The following is a 15,561-nucleotide window of genomic DNA, read 5'->3' as shown; positions in this document are numbered from 1 at the left end:
CTCTCTCTCTCTCTCTCTCCCTCCCGTTTTTCTTATCTCTTCTGAAGCGTGTTGATTTAAGTTTGTCCGCTGTCTTTTTCTCCTTCCCTCTTCTCTCTATCTGTCTCTTCCTTTCTCTGTCTCTCCGTCTCTTTTCCGTACGTAAGTTACGTTCCGTGTGAGTCACATGAATTTTCGAGCAGACAAAGAATTTTATAGCAGGATCAAATTATTCATATACGATACGTTGAACGGGTGGAATAGTGGTATAAGTCATATTCATCTCATTTTGCGGAATAAAAGGATTTGCGAATGTACCTAATGTAGAATCCAACCGATCTCCTGCACCGCGGAATTTTTCCATGGTTCTGTGAGGAGAGAAATTGGTGATTTTCTGTCATAATAAAATAATACGTGTACGGGAGATGATATATATGTGTGGTTTGGCATTGGTTACGTACACCGATGTAGTGTCGAGTGCCGAGATTATTGCAAATTGAATTGATATTGCATGTGTATATGGGTGCCCCACCGACGTTCCGGACGTTACTACAACGTCATTTTTACAGTGGATCGCAATATATTCCTAGGCTTAACAAGACTTAACGCGCTTGTCCGTGCAAAATTGGTGTACGAGACTCGAGTAATTTTCATGCATTGGCTTCACGTACGAGTGAGCGCGTAAAGATGTTCAATATCGCTCTTCGCCTCTTTAAAGTGGTTATTTCATCGATAATTCATCCAACGTACTATTTATCGCCACTAACATCCAAATCCTGCATAATAGTCGAGTAATCGAGTAGTTGATAAATCATTGCTCGTGATTATGCATATTACGATAATCATATGCTATTTAATTATTCCGTTTCGCGTATGCGTATAGGGACATTTTGATGAATTTCTGCCAGAAATAACAGATACGTGAATTACAGAGTTTACTGTTACATTTATCCCGACCTATTATTAAGAGCAGATTCAAATATATATATATCATATATACCTACATATATGACGGAAATACGACAATATTAGTTACATATTATTAACAGATGGAACGGAAGACAAACGGATAATTACGTCTTTTGACTTCAAATTCGAATTCATTCTACCAATTATTATCAGATCATTGCATTTACCATCCAACTGCGAACCTTTATCTTTATCATTATTATTCTGACATATTATCACAATCAATAATGATTCTCGTCAAAATTATTGCGAAGGCAAAAACAATTTATTTTAGTCTCTATCGCCCCGCCATGCCGCACTGAAACAACAATTTTGAGCAAGATAAAAGATTGTTTACTCGAACTGCGCTCCTCGAGGCCAACATACAAAAACAGGTAACTCTGCATGTCAATAGACAAATACAATTTCTGCAAATCTATTATATGCATACATCTCGCAATAAATTTCACTCCCTTGACACGCGCGTGGCGAGATATTTATGAACTTGACTTGACGCGCTAACGGATGATGTATTTATAAAAAGAGACAGATATACGTACCTTTTTTCGGTAAGAAATAAAAAATTTAAATGGAAAGCGAAACATAAAATAGAAAATGTGCTTTTTTTTCAGTTAGTTTAATATGATTTTGCATTTAATATGTATTTAACGTTTATTATACCTTATACTTTATGATATGAAATAATTTTATTACTAATATTTTATTACAATATTTTACGAAATATTTTGATATATAGGTATACAAAATTACATTAAAGATAAAAAACAATTTACATGTTTTCCTTCAGAGGATATTCTCAGCTTACGAATATTTTTGCGAATTATGATTCAAATTACAATCAAAATGCAAATTAACTCTTATTAAATTGAGCTTTTAAACGGACTCATGTTGGAACGATGGCTTAGGTAAATATGCGTCAGTTACATGCGAGGTTACGAAGAACCTCACGTGTCTGAAACTTTAACGGCATTTATAAACGCGCATCGTCTACGAGAACACGTTGTCTTCATTTGATGGCCAAGTATATAAGTTTCTTTCTTGGAAACGTGTTTCGCGCACAAGGCGCCATTGAAACACCGTGTACCATCGATCGGCGAAATTCTCGGCATTGAGTGTCTCATATCCTTTGGTTCTTATTTATGACCCGCCATAAATCGTTTTGTACGTTCAGCCACGCGCGCGGATGCGACGCGACTAACGTCGCTCTCCTCGAATGTGTCCCATATCAACGGATATGCGTTCGGCTCGGCCGAGGATGCCGTCCATCGCTACGGTTTTACTACTGCGAAAATCTGATCGACGTGCGCGCAATGCTTTACTTTATGGTATGGCTTTACAGTGTGACACAATCGACACGGCAAGTTGTTATTAAAATTTTTCAAGATTTTCTTTAACAATCACAATTATAACAAAGTCCAGAGCTACCCTAATAATTCTGATGTAATTATATATGTTTAACACAATTGAGTGAAAAAGCTCACACTCTTTCCTTTCTTCTCTCTGATATATCAGCAATTAGTCAACATGAGTATAAAAATAGAAATTTTCGTGTTACTGTTGATTTACAGTTATTGCCGACTTTTTACAATTTTCCAAACGAGATATTCCATGCACACGGACAATATTCGCACGCTACGGAATATATGTATATGCTCTGTTAATATTGAAAAGATCAATTTATACGTTGATTTTTATTTTATTCGCTCAATTCTACAACTTTAAATAACATTGCATAGGCGCGGCGTTAATTTTTGCAAGGGAATTAATGAAGAGAAAAGTCCTTTAAGATCATATGTTAAATAACATTGGAAATTACGTTGAACTTTAGTTTTAACGTCTACGATATGCACGGCACTCATTTTATTTCTTTAAATACACATTTTCAAATTTCGTTTTATAACTTATAACGCAAGAAATTTTTCTGAAGCAATCTTGCTTTTCACGAAATCTTGTTTAACTTGAGAAATAATTACGCGAAAGTTTTCCTTGCATGTAACGCAAACAGTTAGACATTTCATATTTCACATTTATGTCTTCTAATACGTCCTGTAACATATTGCATGCACACAAGTTATTACTTTCATTATTGTAATTAGTTATATATGTCATATATTTTAATAATAATGTCTATTAATAAATTAATAATAATATTAAAAAATTTTAATAATAATATTAATAAATTAATTAGAAAAAATTAATTTAATAATTAAATTTTTATTAATTAATTTAAATAATTAAAAAATCAATAATTTGAAATCTATATATATAAAACATAATAATATATACCGCATTTAAGTGTCGATTCTCAATGGTTGTATCTCATGATTTTGTCTGAACTTTATTTCCGAATTAATAAATTAAACTGTTGGTGATTTATGATGTTAGTATTTTACCTGAATTGACAAAAAATAATGTTCTTAAAAAGAGAAAGTTAATATAAATTTTCGTAAAAAACAGAAAGAAAGAATAAGAGAAAATAAGAATTGATTTTTAAACAATGAAATATTTTCTTCTTCTTTTACAATTTCTATGAACATTAATCACAATGTTACGAAAATAGCTAATAATGAAGTAGCTCGTAAGACAATTGGAAAATAAATAAAAAAGTGCCTGCTAATTAAAATTAACGGTTTGACATTTACGGCATTATTCAACAACGATCTCGATTCATTTCCTCTGTGAGGACGTCCGAGAAAATAAGAGTCGCGAGAAGCGCGTTTGCCGACTGATATATCTTTGACTTTAACCGCACGTCTCTCGAGATCCGTGTTGTGTATGGGCTTACAACCGCCGCCTTTACAGTCACCGCTTTTACTACCGCGGGAATCCAATATATATAACGTCGTCTGAGTCGTCTCGACAACCATAGCAATCTGCGAAAAGGCCAACAACCCTGTAAATCGGCGAAGTTTCAAGTTTCTCTGCGCGATTACTTAGCAGCAGGACGCACACGCGGGGCGTCACCCCGATGTTCCTAAACTCGACGGCGCGGGGCGTTTCGCGGCGGAATTCCGCGGTGGCATCCGTCCCCACAAAGCTGATACTTATACGTCTCTTAGACGCGAAACGTGCACAAACTGCTACCGAGGTATATACAGGGCTTCCCAGACGATATTGTAAACCTTTTCGATTTCTCATTGCGCTCACGACTCTCCCGTCTAGCCAGCCGACTTGCGAAGTCGAGAAAGACTAATACTCTTATTATTATCATTTCTGTCTGCTATTGCTATATTGGGCGTTGAGTATCGATACTTTTATCTGGTTGCTCAGAACAGACACATTATTTGGATATAATAATTATTTTATAATATACAATATAATATATATTCGGATATAATACCTATGTTTTATAATGTGTTTTATATTAATATATATTTTTAAATATATTATAACTTATAATATTTTGTTTAATTTTTTTTTATTTATCTTTTTTGCTTATTATCACGCAAAATTAACAATAAGTATTATATATGATTGGGGAGCATCAGAAAGAAAATACATTAGATTTTTATTTTTATTATTAAAGATGAGTCGTTCTTCGAATAGCTTACTTTACTACCAGGGATATATCAAAACTGACAGATGATATATCTATTTATGAATAATATAGCTACAGGATGATATATCAGGTATAACTTAATTGCGTCTCTCTCTTCAAAGCATCAACTTCTTGTTCCCTGAAGTTCGATTTTATCGAACTGCTATACTAAGATATAAGTATTGTATTCTCGCACTATCTTTCACCTTATTGTATTCGCAGTTGTAATAATATCTATTTTTGCTTCGGTTAAGTTGAACGTGTAGTTCGAACGAAGTAAAATTTCAATGTTATTTCAAAAATTACTTAAAAAAAGTCGCTTGATATCCTAGTATAAAAAACGCAAAATTATCTCCTTCTGTTTTATACAAAACTTTCTCGCGATCACGTTGGATCGAAGCAGAGTGGACTGGTCTCTATTGGCTTCTTGCTCGGCATCCAATTTTAGAACGAACCGGAAAATAGGTGGCCGAATCGTACGTTGGCGCAAAGCCTGATCGTTTGTAAAGTTGGAATCTTTGCAACGATATAGCAAAATATGAAATTTGTCTACAACACCATTTGATTACTATCTTAGGAAGTTTTAATGTTGGGAATAGACTATTTTGTAATCAAGAAACTTTGAAAAAGAAGAATCGAAGAGAAAGATGCCTCACAGAATAGCTAGTTTGATTTCAATTAAAAAAATATATGCTATTTCAATATTCAATTTTGCAGCTATTTTAGTATCGGCGTAAATTATAACCGTAACAAAAAAATTTCGCCTTTTTTTATCTACAAAATACAATGAGTACAGGCCACGTAATACATAAAAGTTGACAAATATATTGCGAGCGCGTTTTATCCTTTAAAATTAGCTATATTTAATTGAGTTGTTCTTGTTTCAAACGCATATAAATGCAATCGCACGTTGACCACAGTGATTTTTTTGTTATTATTTTGAATTAAATCGCTTGAGGGACGAAAAATAAAGGGGCTAAATAAATTCACGGAATTTTATTTCGCGAACATTGTTACGATGGGGGATGTACAGCAATCAAGCAAAGAGATAACTATTAATATCGTTATTAAACGCACGAACATTTTGAAATTCCCGACGAAATTCTGGAAAATTCCACGCGAATAAAGTCTCGCCGGTGTTCTTGCCATTCGGTCCCCCGAAGTGCGCAGCACAATACTGATCCATTTGCTATGTTAAAATATGCAGACGATAGCCTTTGAAGTCACTTACCCGGGCCGGGCGCCCATTGCGGAAGCTCTGTGTCGAGTGTTCCGGATCGTTTCGCGTGCCGCGCATCTCAAGTTTCTTTGCAAAAGGTTAACCACTTCCGCCGGCGAGTTTTAATTACGAGCCGCTTCAATTGCGAACCGTTTCCAATTTAGCATCCACGAGGCAAAAGTAATTCTTTTGCCGGCCCCCGCGCGCGAGCGAGCCACGTGCTAAAACGGATATCTCGCGTTCCCGTATTTCTTAGATATACGCGTATAGAAATAGAGATAAGATCCAGATACCGCGTCCGGGACAATGCGAATCAAAGCCGTGAAAGAGGAATATCTCGGGTTTCGCAGCCAATGGAGCAAAGAAGGAAGAAAACGTTCCCGTATAGCTTGCCCCTTGTTACGCGCGTCTTCTCCAAATGAGGATAACAAAGTAAACCGATCTTTTCTACGGTTAGAACAACGCCAGCGTTTTCAACATTAAATAATACGTACAAGTACGACGTTCCGGCTATCTAGCCCAACGTGCGAAACGACGATTTTGTACTTGTTTCTTGTCGAATATAATACGTGCACGGAAGGGTTAATGAGCAGGCGGGCGTCGGTCTTGCCATCGATCATCAGAGAACGGACAAAATTCGAGGTTTCGCGTTAGGGAAAGAAATGAAAAAGACGTGACCAACGTTAACCGCAATTTATCGCCTGATAATTAACAATGAATAAAGCACAGATTACTTAAAAAAATGTAAATCAAGATACAAATGCACAAAAATAGGTGCATATTACGTTATATTGTGTTACACGTCTAATCAGAATAACAGCGCGGAATAAGTCGTTTTGTTCACGCTTTTTTTTTTTGCTTCTTTTTCCCTATTTATGTCGCGGTCGAGTCCGGAGTCCGGATGAGTCGACAGTTTCGTATGTACGCGGTTTTCACGTCCACGTACGTGCCCAGCTGGTCGTCCTACACATGGATGCCACACGGACGGTGTGCAAAGTCCGCGGGAACACGATGCCCCGCCTTGCTCTGGTTCGCGCGTTTATTCCATTGTTCCGTCGGCACGTTCGTCACGTCCATAAGATTTCACTCGCTGTCGTATGAGCGTAATCCGTATCCAGGGAAACGCCAGTTCGCTACTCCCGCGGTTCTACGTATGAAGGCGAGGTGTGAGGGTACAGCGATAAGATAAACGATACGATATCGCGATCGTCGGGAAGCGTGGAAGCGACGGGCGAGATAGAATAGACTCGGAATTCTTCTCATATTGTATCGTGTAACTTAATTTAGATTTCATTAATGGTAAGCTATAGATATTGTGATCTCTCTAGATTAGAACCAAACGAGTTTGCGCGTGAGTTATTGACGAGTGTATTATAGCATAACGAATGTACCTGTGGGAGATGTTTATTTTAACAATCCCCGTACCGGACAAAAAAATAGCCTAATTATTATCACCGAACCGTTAACATTAAGAATATCTCTCACTAACAATAAGTCCGCGTCCGATATTCTACTTAACAATTCTGAACCTTCTCTCATTCCTAATTATAAAGAGCACAGTATCCCATTAATTAATTAAAAATCGCGTTGAAAGCCTTTCAACATAGAATCACGTGTTAAGAAGTCGCGAAACAAGTCCACTTATGAGCTTCACATCCGAGTTCCTTGACTCGAGTAATTATATTTTCGATGCCGTTGCGCGCGAAAGGTTCTCCGCTCCTTCGAAGAGAAATAGGAGGGAGCAAGACGCGCGAGGGAAACCGAGAAAATCAGAGGTAGGTATCTGTAGTCTCGCCGGACAGAATGTCGCGAAGAATTGTGTCACTAAAACTTTATACTTAATAAGCAACTCGGTCGGAGAATCCAGGCAGACAGCGAGGGGTGATGAAACGGGGACGGGGGGGAGGAGGGGGGAGGGCGCAGTGGATTTTACCTAGGAGGAAAACCAGGAGGGCGAAGGCAACGGTTACTCCAGCGGCTCTCTCGTAAGAACGACGCCCAAGAATGAAGGATCGACGCGAAAGCAATCACCCTGAGGCGACTCGACCGATCTTAATAAAAGGAGCTTTTCGCGGCATATCAATGGCGGCCATTCCGCGAAAAAAATATCTCGAACGTATGTCTGTAAATTATTGATCGTGGCGCCGGCTTTTAAATCGACATCATTTATCTGCCGTCCCGCACGCTGCACGGTATATCGCGCGCTTGACAGCCTGTTACGGAAGTTGCATAATCTTTGGCCTTTGCTATTGCCGGTGTTATACTCGGCTAGAAGGCTGCCACAACGGGACCTATTCTACTTGACGTCCGACGTTGATTGCCGTCGTGGTTGTCACTCATTGTCAGATTACAGACTACGTTTCTACCCCGCTTTCAGCGGCGGGGCTCCGTCAGCATTCTTGCGATACCGAAAAAATTTACAAATTCCCCCTTTTTCCTAAGTATATGATTTAACAGATAGACATTATAAAAAAAAGAGGAAGGTGAAGATATATCCGCTACAAATGTACGTTTTCTATCAATCGTGCTTTCCATCATTATTCTCATTTATCAATTTGGAAACGCGATTTTTTCTCTAACTGAAAGGCACACAGCGATATTTTATTTTGTAAGTAATGAAACAGAGTCGAAAGGTGTCACGGAGGACGGAATTTTATTCTTTGTTTAATTTTAAATTGATTTTTTAACTCTTTGACTAATCTTTCGAATTTTAATTCGGGGAGATTAGTCGCAAAAATGTTTGCGGTGAAATGTTTAAAAATTGCACGAGACAACGCAATTAAAGCGTTTGTGAGTAAAACCAAGCGTGGTTAATGAGGTAATTTTCTCCATAGTTTTCTCTCAGGCACGTTCAATAACGTGAAATTAAACAACGTATACTTAATAACAAAAAATGTATGCTTAATGATATCGCAACTTTTTATAGTCAATTAATGCGAGGTGATTCGGAACGATTTATCGCTCACAAAACAAGTCGTACGACGGATGCGAGCGCTGCGTGATAAATCCAACGTGATTAAGTTACCAACGACGAGATTTATGTGGAAAAACATAGCGCACAATGTGCGGATGGACGGACGGCACATAAATGCCGTAAATTTATCGAGGTAAATGTAAACATTATGAATCTGCTCGCGCGTTGCTGCGTGGAATCTGTCGCGGTGCTCGCATTTCCTTCTTTTTTTTTATGAACACTCAGATTTTTATGACACACCCACACCCACCCACACACACACACACGCACACACACACCCACATTACAATGTATTTTAATAAAGCTAATTTCCTCGAGAACCGTATTAAAAATAGCGAGATTAACAGCGTATTTTCAACACTTGAAGAGACCTGAATGTATAATACATATAATGGGCTGCGCGTATATTTCGCTAAAGAAATGAATTTCTCTCGAAAAGAAAGCGTCGTCTTTATTTAAAGCTGTAGAGCTTTCAACACGTATTAAGTTTAAAAACCATGTTTTCATGTAACATTGAATTACTGTACGTCCGTAATCGGTGCTCTCTTAATTGCATTATGCTATTTAATTTCGTTATTTAGCGCAAGATTTTCTCTCACTTGACTCTTAATAGTTCGCACAGTCACTCCCGGATTCATTCCATGTTGTATAGTCGTTATCGTTCGGCATGTGTCCGTTCATTATAATTAAAATATTTTAATTTCGCATTCGACACCTTCGAAACTTTCCGGTTTTATTTTAAATTACCACGTGACTCGCGCGGTATAGTGTATGGAGAGAAAGTACTTGCGAAGAACGATCGGCACGCGATGTTCAACAATTAACACACATTTGAGAGACCAGACTTCGTGGTATTTTAACAAATTCTAGCAATATTTTCGTAAATTAATTTCAACAATTTATATAATCTTTATATATATATATATATATATATATATATATATATAAAGTGAGAACAGATGTTAAATATATATTATTGAAAATCGATATATATTAATTATTGTAATCGAAAATTTTCTTTTTCATAAATAGAAACTGAAATAAATAATTGACGATTTTTCACGAGCCTCACGAGCCATCCGTAAAACGTTTTTTTGTCGCGAATATATGCAATTGAAAAAGCGCACGCGAAAATACATTATTCATTAGTAGAAACCAATGTTGTTAATTTAAATAAATAAGTACATTTATCATACGTAGAATTTGATCATTTTGATGTTAACCGTGTTTCTCTGGTTAAATCAAAGATTAAGGTCATAATTTTTTTTTCACGTTTTCCAACAATGTAAATCCACGACAATCGGTCAAGAAACAAGATTGCTTGATCGAATTAATGAAATTCCAGACGATGCGTAAGAGAGACAAACCAGCTGAAACAAAAGCGAGAAGAGAACGGAACAATCTCGACCGAACTGCACAGCAGGTTCTCCAATATTTCATTAAAATTATTTGGAAAACCTGCAATAAAAAAATCGATCGCAACCGCTCGGTACGGAACCCGCTTTTATCGATAAATTGGTGCTCGTTTTACTTCCTTCTTGCTTGTGCGCTCTCTTTTTTATTTTCTCGTAGCGCTCCCTGCAATTTGTGATATAGCTTCAGCTTGTTCTCAACGTATAACCGTACCACTCGCTGTGTTTCTAAATTGCGTGATTTAATTCCTTCAATATTCGTGATTTTTGAACGAAATGACAAATGCGGAAATAATGAATAATTGAGACTAATTTTTCTAATGTTCCTCGTATTATTATACAGACCGAAAGTATTTTCTTTTGCAAATAATATTACGAAAAGATGAATATTTTTTTTCATAATTTTATAGGAGTAATTTGAACTACGGGGAACGACACGGAATATATATTTTCCAGTTATCTCATCCGTGATATCAATAGCATTCCGAATCTCGATAAATTGGCCTATTCAAAAACTTTTTAGGTATTCACGTCGTCGTTCACAGACACGTATATATAGGAAAAACGCATGAAAAATTCAGGTCTTTCCTTTATTAAATAGAGACCTGGGACAGAGAAAGGGTTTAACGTTTGCAACTTCCTTTCTCTTAATCCGGTTCGCCGGAATAGGAAAGGTAGACCGGCCGAGGAGTCGGTCGCGCGCCGCGGCATTAATCAAGGCGGCTGCAAAATGAGGGGGCGAGAGGGACGGCCCCGTGGCGCCGGGAATACCCTGCCCTGCGGGAGAATTAAAAAGCGGGAAAAAGTTTGCCGGCACCCTCTCGCGCGCGCGAGACTCGTTCAGATTCCGTACAAGGCTTCTTCCACGCAATCGCTTCTTGCAAATTCTTTTTATGCAAATTCGCGCGTGTCCGTTTTTCTCGAACGGAGCAACCCTTTTCCCTTTCCCGCATCCGCATCGTCAATCGTTCTCCTCGATCGCCCGGGACTATATCCTCTTCGAAATTCTTTACGGCGTTTGCCATCGAGCTTACTCGTTTAAAGTTAATAAAGCGGCTGTTTGAATACGCTCAAACTTTATTATATCGTTCGAGCAATTTGTCCTCGAGATAAAACGACGACGACAACGATGATGACGACGACGACGACGACGACGACGACGACGGTTGTACCGCTGTTTGATGTAATTATTGCGGGATTGTGGGAATAAAAGTGAGGAGGGGACGACCTTTTACGCGGCTATTTCATTTTCCAAGGGAATGCCTTTTTTGTTACATCACGAACGACGTAGAGATATATCCATGTTGTCTCGGTGGTTTTCCCAAAGGTATCCCTCGTCTCGTAACATTTTTCTGCGAATTCGCTATCGGATCGTGCGACTTATATCCGGTGATGCAAACATACCTCCGCGAGATAATAAAATACTCAATGTATTACCTATGCAAGCACGGTGATAATTTGCGATAATATACGTATCTAAATTCATGCGAAAGTTGCAAATTTCTGAATTTATTGAGTGTGCCAGATATATATTGTGTACTCGGCGTGTACCATCAATATCTTTTTGGTAGTGGAAAAAATCAGGATAAATGTTTCTTTAACAATATTAAAATATAAAAATATAATAATAGAGTGACCATCTCGACTATCAAACTATGTCGTTGTCTATCCGTATTCTCAAAGCTTTAATGCGTAATCAATATTGAAATACGTGGACATTTGTTTTATTATTAATTTGACTTGTATTTAAAGCGAGAAAAACTGCAGCGTTATTACAGCAGCAAGTATATAACGTTATATTATATAAATCAGAGTGTGATGGAAAAGTTGCGTAAATTAAACTTATTTTTTTCGAAAGAAAAACTTTGATTATTGTATTTCTAATTTACAGCTCGCTAGTATATTCGTACAATGTTTCTTTACAAAACTTTGCGCTTTCTTAAATTCTTTATAAAAACTAAAAAAATTAGTTTTTGTTTATTCGTTAGTTTCACGTCAATTTTCCGATAATTCATTCATACGAATAAATCAAACGTTTTTACATACCAATTGGACGTACAGCTCCTTATTCAGCGCAATTTGACAGTCCGACGATCGACCTCCGACTCTTTCGTCTGAAAAGTGAATAATAGTATCGAATGACAAATCAGTATTTGCGTCGCAATCCGCTGTCGCGTGACATGCTAGTTTGTCGGGAAGATCTGTCGAAAGAATCAAACATCGGTGCGTAACGCGATTTCTTGTGGTTTATATTCTGCGAATCTTCTCTTCGCTTGTTTACGCCCAATTTGGATAGGAATCTTTATGGGCAACGTGATGATTTTACGACAGATCCCCCAATGATTACTCTTTACTCTCGTCGCGAGATATGGCTAGCGGAGAGAAAGATATCGAGTGTCTTTTACTAACGCAAGTCGCTTCTGTAAATTTTCGTAAAGTCAAGTCGCTCGAGAAGATCGTGGCGGTGCTTACATATTGAGAACACTCCACGGACGGCTGGGAGCCTTGTATCTCCCCCGCAGCTATGAATAATTATTCCGCGATACACGATCCATCGTAGCATAACGTGATATAGTAAATGCCCGGAAACTCCTCGACACAGATGCGCGTCGGGTAAGGAGGATGCACGGATAACGTTACACACCACGCGTAATGCAAGGTTGTAATAGAGCGCAATCTTTTCCTTTGAATTCGGATTGAGAAGCTTTTATTATAGTTTCGCAGATCGTTAGATCAGGATATCAATACGATACGCGCTAGGATGGGATCGCCATCGTGAAATCCTATGAAAAGCGTCCATTCTATAGCTGATATGTCCTTTATGCATTCCGCATTTAAACGAAAATAGAGGGATTGCATTAGAATATTCTGAAACTCGCGCAATTTCCACTCCGGACCTTTTATATAAGGATCTCATAGATGGTGTATCGCGAAAATTATTGCGAGATCATCGGTTATTCTCGTAATCGATTATTTATAACTAAACATAAACTTCTCTCTCTCTCCTCTAATGGATATGTACCAGGTATTTAACTTTAGCTTTTACTACATAATTTATAACTTGTGACTTTTCACGATTTATCTTTACAGTTTCCCAGCCTTCTAAAAAGACCGAAGATAAGTGTATCTATTGTTATTAAATGTTAAACGTTCACTCTATCAATGCAATAATTATTTCTGCGAAAATATAAATTTTTAACGTAATTAAAGAATTTTTTTATCGAGCAACTTGATTTTTCGAAGTTAAAATAGAGCGTTCCTCAAATATATTTTTTTAAAGATAGTAAAAAGATTAATGTAGTAGAAAGACAGTAGGAAGTTTAATATAAATGCTAATTTTTGCAATATATGTATAGGAACAAAACATGATGGAATTATTAAATATAAAGATTAAAATTTTTTGACGAAATGTCCTAAATAATTATATTCATTAACAACCCTTATATTTATATCAATTTGAATACCCAAAAGAAATTGTGTTCAAGAATAAATTAATTTTTTAATTAATCTTTATATATCTTACTTAAAACCTTATTAGAAATATTTAGTTTAATTTTTCCCACGTCAAGTCATTGAACAATGACTATTACATATTTTGAAGTCATCTCTAAAATAAACTTGAGAATAGAAATGCACACTTTCAAATTAAAAAGAAGATAATTTTAAAACTATCAGATAATCTACAATGTGAAGGACATCCAATAATTCTGGGAACACTCTATGTATCTCACAAATATTTTCCCGTATTTTTCTATCAGATCTTTTACGGCCGAGGCCACCTTATCGTTGGTGCTCGCGCGCGCGCGCGCACCGTGTCTTTCTCTTAGATAAATTCCCCGGCACGTTTGTCGAGAAATCGTCCCTGAGGTGGAGTAATTCATCGTCTCTCTCGCAAGTAGGTAGATACGTCCGACTCGACGGGAAAGCTTTAAAATTCGATCGAGCCAACCGCAATTTCCAACGAGCGCATATCCCTCCGGAGGTGATGAACGTAGCATGGCCGACGCAGGTGGGATGGACAAATGCATTCAACGCGTCGAAAAAAAAAAGAGAGAGGACAGCGGCCGTTAGCAAAAATGAGTCGCTGTCGGTGATGTAATTTTCCATTTCCGTCTCTGTTCCACTTCCGCTTTGTGATAAGAAGGGAAAGCAAAGAGCAAAAACGACGAAGTAAAAATCGTGGTTTGTTAACTCGAATAGCTCGCATTATCCCCCAGAGGCAGAGAGTCATGAAATGACATTCCGCATTCTAAAACGTTTGTTTTTTCAATACTACAGCGAAACATCAAGATTTAATGTTGAAATTGTCGACGAGGAGGCGGAAGTATTACACGTAAAGAACTGATACCTCTCGAAAACAGGGGAAAATTGCGCAACCAAATCGAAAAGAGACGTTGGTGAAAGTTGTGTGTACCTGGTGGTACATTGGTACAATGGCGTCTATACTGAAAGAAACACTGCCCGCAGAAAAAGGAAATCAACACGGAAAGCGTAGGTGATTTCTCCGTAGCCGTTTTCAAAGAATCCAGTACGGCAAAGAAAACAAGCGGCAGCCGAAAAGAAACATTCAGGAATAATGCGTACCGTTGTCGCATATTATATTTCTAATTTAAGGTTGGAGTTTATTTAATACGATATCCGAGAGTCGTTGCGGTCGGCGAAAAGAACGAGGGGTATAGAATACTTTTGTACGTAAGTAGTGGGTCTTACCACCACGGTATATAGCGATATTGCTTTCTACCGAGAAAGGAAACGATAAAGGACAGCACAGGGTGAAGGCGAGCGCGCGGAGAAGAGCGGTTACTGTAAGCCGCGCACGGATAATCCACGAAGACTTTATTATTACGCCAAAAATTTTCCCGGACTCGATCGAGCGCATAATGCACGATATCACATCCGGCGCGATTGAAAATATTAAAAGTCGTTTAGAACGAGAGCCAATCGCGTTCTCTTCTTTCGTTGGAACGTGTTTCTCGCCTCTCTTAAGCGACTCCCCGTTTTTTGCTTAGCGAATTTTTAGCCTCTTGAGCTCTTCGTTCTCCTGGCGAGGGAAATTACATGCCAAAATATTAATTCTAATTAATTTCGGTGCGCGACAGCTTACTCTATATAGAGGGCGAGATCTCTCTCTTGTTAGGAGAACGCTACGCTTGTCGGGGATCTTTAACGCATCGCTGGGACGGAAAGAGCCAATAGCCAATGTGTAAATGTAACGACGCTCGAGGGAGCTATCGATCGAGACAGGATCGTCGTCTATCTTTGTCTCTTTCTCTCTCTCTCTCTCTCTCTCTCTCTCTCTCTCTCTCTCTCTCTCTCTCTCTCTCTGTTCCCGAAAATTTACCTTTCACCCAGAGATTATCACGAGAATGATAACATCATTTCAGAAATGAGCCTGCGAATGAAATTGTAATGTTACGGTCACGTCAGCTCGCTGTGCGTTGTTCGTAATTCAGTAGAATTTGCCGCTAGA

General features: G+C 38.0%; 1 protein-coding gene and 1 long non-coding RNA gene across 5 annotated transcripts in view; one reads left to right on the top strand and one right to left on the bottom strand.

Annotated features, from left to right (window-relative positions):
* LOC143900123 (uncharacterized) overlaps window positions 1–15,561 on the top strand; it is a 140,593-nt gene that overhangs the window by 87,806 nt on the left and 37,226 nt on the right. The gene's annotated exons all lie outside the window — the stretch shown is intronic.
* The window catches only part of LOC143900109 (1-phosphatidylinositol 4,5-bisphosphate phosphodiesterase epsilon-1), a 118,014-nt gene that overhangs the window by 79,403 nt on the left and 23,050 nt on the right, over window positions 1–15,561 (bottom strand). For all 4 annotated transcript variants that reach the window (XM_077411092.1, XM_077411091.1, XM_077411093.1 and 1 more), the window contains one exon: window positions 12,138–12,205. The gene's annotated coding sequence lies outside the window, so the exon portion shown is untranslated. The remainder of the gene's footprint in view (window positions 1–12,137; window positions 12,206–15,561) is intronic.

This window comes from Temnothorax americanus, unplaced genomic scaffold (assembly GCF_048541705.1).
Source record: "Temnothorax americanus isolate GAGA-0224 unplaced genomic scaffold, ASM4854170v1 Scaffold3, whole genome shotgun sequence".
Taxonomy (NCBI): domain Eukaryota; kingdom Metazoa; phylum Arthropoda; class Insecta; order Hymenoptera; family Formicidae; genus Temnothorax; species Temnothorax americanus.
Note: the sequence above shows the minus strand (reverse complement) of the source record. Positions and strands in the feature narration are given on the sequence as shown.